Below are 11,180 nucleotides of genomic sequence, written 5' to 3'. Positions count from 1 at the left end.
ATTTTTTAATGATGGCTCACAAACAAGTAGCTCTTCCTCCAAACAATGATGCTTGTGCATGGACTTCTCCACATAATGGATATATCTGCTTAGGGTAAACAACAACAACTCACTCAAATCTCTTAGCCAATTATTCTTGGACAACAACTTGTTCAACTTCTACTCTAATACCTAATAAAACAAGTAGAAGAAACACTCTCATACAAGAGGTGACTTATTGTCTCACTGATTCACACATTTTATTGATGAAAAATAATGTTTATATAATAGAAAAATTAAATTTAACAAACTCCTAAAAAAATATATCTAAAACCAACCTAACATCTAAAACTACCCAACATTTATAAATATTTAAACTTTGAAAACTAACTTTAATATTTAATTACAATTCATTTAAAATTCATTTCACACATTTTTTTTTCTCGGTAAATCTATTCTATTCTATTATATACAGGAAAACATTACAAACATAGAGTCAGATTGCCCAAGGCTGACTGTGGCTCTTTGGGCCAGGATTTCTCCGCACAATACCAGCCCTCGCAGGGGCAGCGCATCCAAACAGAACTACCTTCACCGTACAACATAACACGACAGTGTATCCAGACCATACAAAATCATCCCACGCAGGGGCACCGGAGCAAAAAAAAAAAAAAAAAAGAAAAAAAAAAAGCATCCCTCGCAGGGGCATCAAAAGACTTATAGCAACATCCCTTACGGGCCATACAAACGTAGCCAAAGCAGACATAGACATATACATAAACCAGAGAGACATAGACAAAGACGCGGACCTGAACAATTATGGAGGATGATAGATTGAACCATTGGAGGTTATTTCTCCGGCTTCTCCTCGACAATTCTGCACCACCCATAATTCTCTCGTTCTTCTGCAGTGGGGAAGGCGTCCCAATCTTCAACAATGTTCTTCTTGGAAGTTGACGTCTCCTGAGCCTGAGGACAATTAGGAGTTTTCTCGAGTGCCCCTGCTGGTTTCTCCTCGTCGTCTTCCAAGCTTTCACCTGGGAGCTTCTCCTTACTGCGCGAACCACCTTCACCATCCTAAGTTTCCTCGATGAATAAAACCGAAATGTGTGCATTAATGCGGGGTTTGTCCATCGAGCTGCCGAAAGTGAAGATGGCGGAGCCGAACGCAGGAAGAGGGTTCGGTTCAGAGCTGGGACTGCTCGCGTCCATGAATTGGCTCACCTGGATAGGATTGGCCTCTGCCCTTCTGTGGCAGTGACAGCAACAACAGTGGTGATGGGGCTCTGTGACTGGAGGACGAGAAGACCCTCCCCGAGCAGAACCTCGTCGACTGAGCAATCTTTGCCGGGGTCTAACCATCTTTGCAGGAATGCCGGTGGCTTGAAGCAGTGTAGCAATAGAAGGCCTTCCCGGCTTGAGACGTCCCCCAACAGTATTGAATCCGCTCCCAGCAGACCTGGGACAACACTCAACAGAACAGAGACAGCAACCAACAGAATTTCCGAGCTTGAGACAGCCCTCAGCACCTTGAATGCAGGCCTTAACAGCAAGAGCTGTAGCCTGGATAACAAAATTGCAAGCAGGAACCTGAACTGCGTGATCCCAGCGCTGAGCATGAACCTGCTCCATTCCCTCATCCTTCTTAAAATCCTCAACATTCCCTCGAGACCTGTTCTCCATAACTGCACTCTGCAGTCACCCCAATTAGCCTGACGCTGCATTGAATGCCCTTCGCTCTCACCTGAGCTCTTAATTCCTCGGCGGCGAGAGACGCATTGAATTCTCAGATTATACTCGAGGCAGCACATGGCTGGCATGTGGCTCCTCACAATTCATTTCACACATTAATTTCATTAGTAACGCACATTAGTTCTATCTATTACACACAATGTGCATCATTATGCACAATATTACTATTAACACATAAATGAATATTAATATTTTTTATAAAAATATTAAATTTATTTTTAATTAAAAAAATAATTATATTTATTTGTGAGTTTAAATCATAAAATTATATTATCTGATTAATATAAATATTATAAATCTGTTTATTAAATTTATTTTTAAGTTAAAGAAAAAAAAAATATTATTTCTGAGTTTAAATCATAAAATTATATTATCCATTAATATAAATATTATAAATCTATTTTTCATTACGGAATTGTATTGTAATGATTTTTTTTGTCAACACTAACTTCAAACTTTTATTATTAAAAGGTTACACGATTTTTTTTTGTCAACACTAACTTCAAGCTTTTATTATTAAAAGGCTAAACGAGTAAAAATCATCCATCGCTCATGATTGAAGTCCATTATAAACATCAGAAGTAAAGAACAATGTCCCGAAGCAAGGTGGTAAAGTGGCTTTTTAGATTATACTTATTTTCCAATCTATAAACTTATTAATGAGATCGAGCTATATATATTCACTGTTAAATTTAAACCTAACTCAACTATACTGTTAAATTTAAACCCACCTACATTAATGAACCTATGAGCAGTTAAATATTGGTTGCCTAATTAACCCCTGTTAAATATTAGTTGCGGTTTTAATGTTGATGGTGGATTCTCCGAATATTTGGGAATTGGACAGATATGAGCGTTGTCAATTTTTTGACGGCTCCTATGTCTATCCAATTTCCAGATATTCAGGGAATTAGCAATCGACTTAATCTCAGAGTGTTTCAACATGACGAAAATAAAACCATTAATTGGGACTGATGTTTTACATTATTTTCCTTCTCACCTAGAAACCTCAAATTTGGTAAACTAGGCCTGAAAAGGCATGCCGGGCCACCTTTGAATATACTGAACGCTATTACTTCGTAGTCAAAGTCAAACTTTTTGAATATGCGAACGCTATTTTTCGTAGTCAAAATCAAACTTTTGAAATATGCAAAACGCTATTTTTCGTAGTCAAAGTCAAACTTTTTGAATATGCCAAGCTGACTACACAATGTATGACAAACAAGAATCATCGATAGAGTAGAATTGTTTGGAAAATGTGCAGAGCAGGTTGATGACTATTGTCCTCCAAACATTTTTCCCGATTGTCTTATTTCCCTATACATTTTTTATAAATTCTCTACACATTTTTTCCAAACTATTCTACCCTTTATATATTATTTTTTCCAAACTATTCTACCCTTTATATATTATTTGATCTATATCGATCAGAAATATACCTATCCCTTTGATTTATTTTAAAAATAAATGTAAAAAGATTAATGTGCCAAACAAATTTGGGACCACCATTGGGTGAACTGGACACATTTACGGATTGCTCTTTGCAAACGTCATCCAGCAGAGGTTCACGTCCCATCGCGTGAAATCGTGATGGCGACCAAACTACCTTTTCTCGAACGAATTACGGCCATCGTGGACGTTCATCGAAATGATCGGTCTTATCGAATTTCTAGTGGCAAGGGCTAATCAACGTGCTATAGGGTATTAAATGTCTAGATATATGCATGCTCTATAACAAAATAACACACAGTTTTTGATGGCTACATAAATTAAAAGTAAAGACACAGTTTTTGATGGCTACATAAATTAAAAGTAAAGATTGTGTGTTATTTTGTTATAGAGCATGTATATACCTAGGCATTTAATGCCCTATGACACGTTGGTTAGCCCTTGCCTTTTCTAGTAACTACACCACTAAACATTTACTAAAAAGATTCATTTATTATATCGAGATTTACTCCATGGTCAAAGTCTTTAATTTTTAATTATTTGTTTCTTTGTCGGATCTCTAAAATTTTGGTGGAAACATTAATTTATTAGATCGAGGTTTACTCCATGGTCAAAGTCTTTAATTTTTAATTATTTGTTTCTTTGTCGACTAGTGGCCACTCCACTAAAGATTTGCTGGAAACATTAATTTATTATATTGAGGTTTACTCCATGGTCAAAGTCTTTAATTTTTAATTATTTGTTTCTTTTTCGAATCTCTACTGCCCACTCCATTAAAGATTTGCTGGAAACATTCATTTATCATATCGAGGTTTACTCCATGGTCAAAGTCTTTAATTTTTAATTATTTGTTTCTTTGTCGAATCTCTACTGACCACTCCACTAAAGATTGGCTGGAAAGATTAGTTTATTATATCGAGGTTTACCCAAGATTTTTAATAATTTTAATCAATATAAACAATTTTAAAATTACAATTTACTTACCAAAAATATAACTACATTCAAAACTTCCTTGTTAATTTTAAATCATAACTACATTCAAAACTTCCTTGTTAATTTTAAATCATATGAGAAAATATTTTATGATTAATATTTATTTAAAAATTAAATATTCAATACTCAATGTTTACTATTTTCTTTAAACCTGCAACTGTATGTGTTTTCTTTTAAGTCCCAATAAACTGATAACGTTACAATTTCCGATTTCGCTTTGTAATATTGGCTTCTGTATGTATAACAGTGCTGTCAAGATTTTAAAGGATGGCCTTTTTAAATTTATTTTCTGGTTTCAGTTAGAGTCTGGATTTTATTGGCAGCGTGCAAGCTTGAACTGCATTAGCAAATACGCATAATACGAATCTTTATACCGGATTGCTTTTCTGCGTTTCCATCCTCGTTTATCAAAATTTCCAAGCAGTCGAGTGTTCCATAGCGTCTATCGATTCCACAGATAAGGCTTTAAATTTGACGCCCGTTTACCCGTTTTTCCGCTTTTTAACCGTAAAATACGGTTAATTCTAAAATATACACGTAAATAATTTTGAAAAAAGTTAATATGACCGGTATATTAAAAAATGAAAAGTTTTAAATTTTACATATATTTATTTATAGAATGAAACTGGCATATGTCTGAATCGCAAAATGACAACGTGAAGATCTTCCATAAACCCTTCAGATACAACCAAAAAAACCAGCGCTCAAGGCATTAAAGTACTCCCACATAAATGGTAAAATCTGGGGTGATCACTGCCATCAGTGGTAAAATCTCGAAGATCAGTGCAATCAATGAAGACACCAACCCATGCTAGGAAGTAGGTAAATTTAAATTACCATCACAAACGCGGCCCATGCACCCACAAAATTTTTGTCGTGGTCAAATTTATTTCCTTTTACTTTATTTAACCATTATTTATAAATAAATAATTTTAAAATCTACACAACTTTTACTTAATGCTCAAAACTATACGTGAATTATAAAATTTATTCCTATTTAATTTTAAAATCTACATAACTTTTACTTTATGGTCAAAACTATACGTGAATTATAAAATTTATTCCTATTTAATTTTATATAGTCATTGAACAATATTGAAAAATTATGTGAAGTTCGAGTATTAGACCACAAGTTCCATATTATCTCCATTACAATGGTATTGGATTATAGGTTCCAAATTACCTGTGTTAAATACAATTAAATCTCAATATGTAATTTTTTTTAAATATTATTTAGTGATATTGTTTTAAATCTCAATATGTAATTTTTTTAATATTATTTAGTGATATTGTTTTAGTTTAAATGATAAACAAATCATAATTATTGACAACACTCATTAGGATTGAATTAATAAAGATTATTAAACTTATTTATAAATTTATAGTAAATTATTTATTAAATAATAAATTAAGTGTAAATATGCACAGAATTTAAAGTTATCTCTCAGACTGACGAGACAATGCATGAGTTTTCGTGTCGCATTTAAATTCATTTATTTAATACTCCAACTACTTTTAACGCATTTCAGAGTACCCTCTAAAAGATTTGGGGCAGAAATGGGCAGAGGTAGATCGATTTTACCATTTTTTAACTATCTATTAAAAATTGCAGCATGGCAAAGAAGGAAGGGTGGATGAGAATGTTGGGGATTCGACATTTTAGCCATAGTGAGCACGCGTTGTGCTACATGTATGGTTCCAACTACACATGCGATGGTTGTGGAGAAGGCGGTAATAGTTTCAGATACCAGTGCCGTCCGTGGAGCTTCGACTTGCGCGAATCCTGTGCACGAGCTCCCAAGTCCACGAGGCATTCCTATCATCCCAACATCTTCTAAAGTTCAGGAAGAAGCCATTTTCACCCCATATCAAATGCGACTTTTGTAGAGAGAAAATATCAGGGTTTGTTTTTTAGTGTCGAGAGTGTGACATTGACCTTCATCCTCGTGGGTAAAGTAGCCACATTCGATGTGGCATGCTTTGCATCCACACCACATGCTTCAACTCGCGCCTTCTTGTATGTAATGTATGTGGAAGAGCGATTACTTCTTACAGGATGCACTATCACTGTTGCGAGGGTTTTATGCCCTGTGACTTCATGTTACACCTTTCATGTGCTTTCGATACGCTAGAAGAGATAATAACGCAGTGGATGTGTTGGCGATACGCTAGAAGAGATGATAATGCAGTCGATGTGATGTCGATACGCTAGAAGAGATGATAATGCAGTGGATGTGTTGGCAATATGCTAGAAGAGATGATAATGCAGTCGATGTGATGTTGATACGCTAGAAGAGATGATAATGCAGTCGATGTGATGTCGATACGCTAGAAGAGATGAGAACACTTGAGGTAACCCATGCTCGCATGTCCACTTCATTTGTTAATTTTTTATTTTACTTTATAAATTTTAAGAATAAAAAATGATAAATTATTGTTGATTATGTTTTTATATAAAAAATATTATACAAAGTAAAAATAAATATTAGAAGTCATATGAAAGACAATTTAAATATAAAACCGTCATAAAAAATTTCCTTAACGAGTAAAGGGACCCGTCAAATTTAACACCTGATCACCATCATTATTCACTCGAATTACAACAACATTTCTAACCTTGTGCTAACTAAACATCTATTGAGGATCACGTAATGTGCTGAGAATCACTTACGTGGATAAAGATAAAAGAAAGACACAAATGATGAAAGACACAAAACGATGACACCTGTACATCACATCTGGAGGAAATCTCAACGAAATCTGGAAGGACATTTGTAAAGTAAAGGCTGACGAATCTCTACAGTGTCAGCTCATCAAACCTTCAGCGCAATTAATTTTAAATATATTAAGTTATATTTGTCATATAAATAATAAAATTAGTTTAAAAATATGAAATCTAAATAAAATTTTATAGTTCCAGTTACCATTTAAGAATAAATATATTTTGTACTTATTATTTTAAAAGTGAATATATTATTAGTATTTTTAAAAATGTAGGCCAAGATCAGAGGTTCAGTAAAAGTTAATATATTATTATTATTTAATGAAATGCAGGTCAAGATTTTAGGTTGAGTAGTGGGAAGAATTGTTGTCTTTCTCTTTAAATTGTGATATTAAGTTGTGATATGTTTTTCTTTATATTACGATGTTACATGTTTTTCTTTACATTATGACATGGTTGTCTATGTAATATGATTATCTATCTTGATTTTTTGGAATAATTGGTAGATGTTGTTTTCGGATGTAGCTAGTGCCAGATTGATATAGTGAACCACCTAAAAAACTCATTGATGGTCTTTCAAGAGCAAGTTTTCCCTTTGGTCAAAGCCATAGTCTATATGTTGTAGGTTTTGGAGGGGTTTTAGGGAGCAAGTTTTCCCTTTGGTCAAAGCCATGGTGTATCTTTTGTAGGTTTTGGAGGGTTTTCAGGGAGCAAGTTTCCACTTTGGTCAAAGCCATAGTCTATCTGTTGTAGGTTTTGGAGGGTTTTCAAGTGTATTTTTGGTCTAATTTACTGTGAATATAGTGGGGATTTATTAGAATGATAAATTTGAGTTGTGAACACCTCCTAAACTAAGTGATTAGAGAATTTATAAAGGGCTAAATCGATATATGAAGTCAAAAACCGATTTTAAACAACAAAGATCAAGATTTGGTAAGAAATTCTGAAACTTATTTAATGTTAAGGAAAGAATTACTAACCTATTTCCTTAAAAGAAAGACAAAATCTTAACTAAATAAAAATATTACTCCAATCACAATCACAATACTACAACTATAATTATTATTTAAATTTATATATTTACACTGTATTGACATGGCGAATGTTCGCTATACCAACATGGGGAACTAACACGATCACAAGCCCCAATTAGACTTGCTCTCGTTTGGAATGGCTAGTTCCAACAGGTTTTAAGGGACCCCGTAAACGGTTAAATGAGTTGAGAGATTACTTCTAGGCAGAAGGCTTCAGTTAAATCAACAGACTAAAACAACTAACCACCATGTATTAAATCCTATCTATACTTCCTTTAACTACTCTAGTCTATGTCCTAACTATCCTAATCTATCCTGCAGGAGCATGACAAAGGGAGGTTAAACATCATATATGAATTCCAAGTCTAAATGAATCAATCACTGGTTCATATAAGAACAAGGCTGCATTAATACTTAATTACAATCCAATCATTCCTACAGGAATACACATTCCATTTATGGAAGAGGAGCTTGCAACTGATGTCCAACAGAGTTTTGAGTCAGCAACCTTTCATGTTTTAACCATGATATTGAATCACATTCAAGTAACCAGGTATAACCATGAGCTGTAAGTCATCAATATGCACAATACAAATATACATTTGCATTTATACCAGCGACAACATTTTGATCAAAACACATGATAAAAGAGGAAAAACAATCTAAAACACAGGCTCTTTATTGAGCTAAACAGTCTTTCTTTATTCACAATAGACAAAATCGTCCTTCCCAAACCAAAAGCCCCTTCTCATCTTCAGAGGTAATACTTATGCAAAAGCCCCTGACTCTTGGTCTTCCTTGCCTCTTCATCTCCCCCCACTATTTTCAATATAAAAATTGAGTATACAAAGATAGGATCGTCAACATAACCGCTGACACGTAGAAAGCATATCTATTGGAGCGCTTCATTTCCTGAGGAAGTGAACAAATGTTGATAAAAAGGGTGACTATGTGTCGCCTCCCCATGATGAAAACCGAGACAACTTTGCTTTCAGAATGCACAGGCAACGCATGGGATTCTGACCTGGAACACCTAAGGTTGGATCTTTAAACACAACGCTTCTGCATACATGACTCTTCAAATCCACTCCTGCATACTTTACTTCTCGCCTGCAGAGATAGTTATCATTAGCTTCATGATTATGAACAATATAATAGAAATGTTCAAACAAAACATAAACACTGCCTTCATTAACTTTTATAAAACTACGGGAACAAGTGTGAAAGAAAAGGATTTACGCACAAAACACACGTAACACACAATTTTCCCGCTTAATCCATAGGCTTGGCACGGTTTTCGAGGGCTTCACTTAATTGCAATCGGGTATCGGCCCCTCCGCGGGTTGCAGTACCCATGCCTTCCACTTCCCCGATGTGCAATTACACTATCGGGACTCCACAAGCACGCCTTTTACACTAAAAACCCGCTCCCTTTGTTATATCGGGAATTTTGAAAACACGAGAATACAAAGAAAATCTCGCTCCAATCACTTAGGCCGGACCTCAAATTTTATGTATCGAGGCCTATAAATATCGTCGGGTCTGGAATATCGCATATCGCCATATGCATCAGCATGGGGCTCTGCCGATTGCGATATGCGACGGGGCTTCGGACCCGAAAATATATATATCATATTTGATAAGCTTGACGGGTCCGCCATATCGCCGCGCACATTGTGTATAAGCCCCAGGCTCTGCCGATATGCGATATGCGATTAGGGAACTAGAGTCGATAATGTATATAATGCGGTTAGTAATGTCGTTGGGTCTGGAGGCCAGTGGCACGCCATATATATATAAAGCCCGGGACCTCGCCGATAGTGACATGCGATATAACTTTTGGACTCGAAAATATATGAATTTGGGTTGATACTACCGTCGGGTCCGGAAGGTAACGGTGAACCCTAAGTCTTAGCGTTAATTGCGATAGGCAGGAAAGGGTTTTACGCATGTTTTTTAGCATTTCCGCTATAAGGAGCTATGACAGGAATAATGATGCGATGGGAGGTTTTGTGAGTTAAATAAATCCCGATGAGCATATGAATGAAGGGCTTAAACAAGGTTATATGTGAGGGATTTATTAAGGGGCTTAAACCATTTGTGAATGGAAGATTTGACTCTCCAGAGAGCTAAATCCCTTAGGTAAAACAGATCATTCAGAGAGATGCAAGATTAACTTCTCGGGGACCCATCCAAAATTGTTGCCAAGGCAAGTTTTGATAGGGTGGTGGTTGTGGCCACAACAAATGGTGAACCGTTGGGCGAACCAGTTATCTCTGTTTCCAAATAAACCTCAGATCGATAAAGCATCAGGGTGTTAAGATAAACTTGAAATGCAAACTGTACAAATGAAAGGCATGGGTTCCACTTCACATTAATTGCTTCAGGTGGGATGAAGACAAATAGCTTCTACTTACTAATAGGGTTTTGACAGGCATTCTCCAATGGCAGTATTATGGGGTTTAATGACCTTCCTTTACCTATTTTCCACTTTCAAAAATCCTTTTGGGGTCATCACTGGTCTGTCCATACCTGTTTAGGTGTGTACCTCAGCTCTTTATTGCTCATCAAACTTGATGTAGGCATGTTTATCTTGCACTTTATATGAGAATTTTAGTGCTATATTTTCATTGATTGAATGGGGCGCAATCATGGATCATGCCATATTTTTAAACCTCTTAAGCAAGGTTGGGCTTGTTGTGTCAACCTGTACTTTGAGCCCAGTGTTGTAGGGAAAAGTATCCGACTCGGATGACCCTATCCCACTCTAAGGGTGACAGTTCCTTAGCAACAACTGTAAAACAAACTACTTAAGGTTTACTTCTTTATGAAAGCAAAAGAGAGTGGAGAAAGCACTAACCGTTGCCTTGCGCTTAATGTTGAATCCAAACTCTCCTCTTTGGCCGCTTGCTCCTAGCTCTTTGTTCTTCTGCTCGCCCAACTACGATGAGATCCTGCAAAATAACAAAGAAGGAAACTACAAGAGGCATGCAATCATAACTGGTTCATGGATTAGTGTAAACCAAACATGCAATCATCACAATATATAATTGAAACAAGAGCACATAGAAGAACCTCAATAGCTTTTATTAATGAAGAAATAAAGGTTCTGAGAGTATTACAACCATTGAAGGCTCCAACCCAGCAACACCTCCCAGCAGAAAGAATTGCTCTTCTTCACCTCTCTCAAACAATCACCCAATAACTCAATAGTGAAACCAACAGCATATCATTACTTTGCACAAAATTCC

This window comes from Pinus tabuliformis, chromosome 4_2 (assembly GCF_031772625.1).
Source record: "Pinus tabuliformis cultivar Carrire ecotype Pingquan chromosome 4_2, CPIR1, whole genome shotgun sequence".
Classification (NCBI taxonomy): domain Eukaryota; kingdom Viridiplantae; phylum Streptophyta; class Pinopsida; order Pinales; family Pinaceae; genus Pinus; species Pinus tabuliformis.
Note: the sequence above shows the minus strand (reverse complement) of the source record.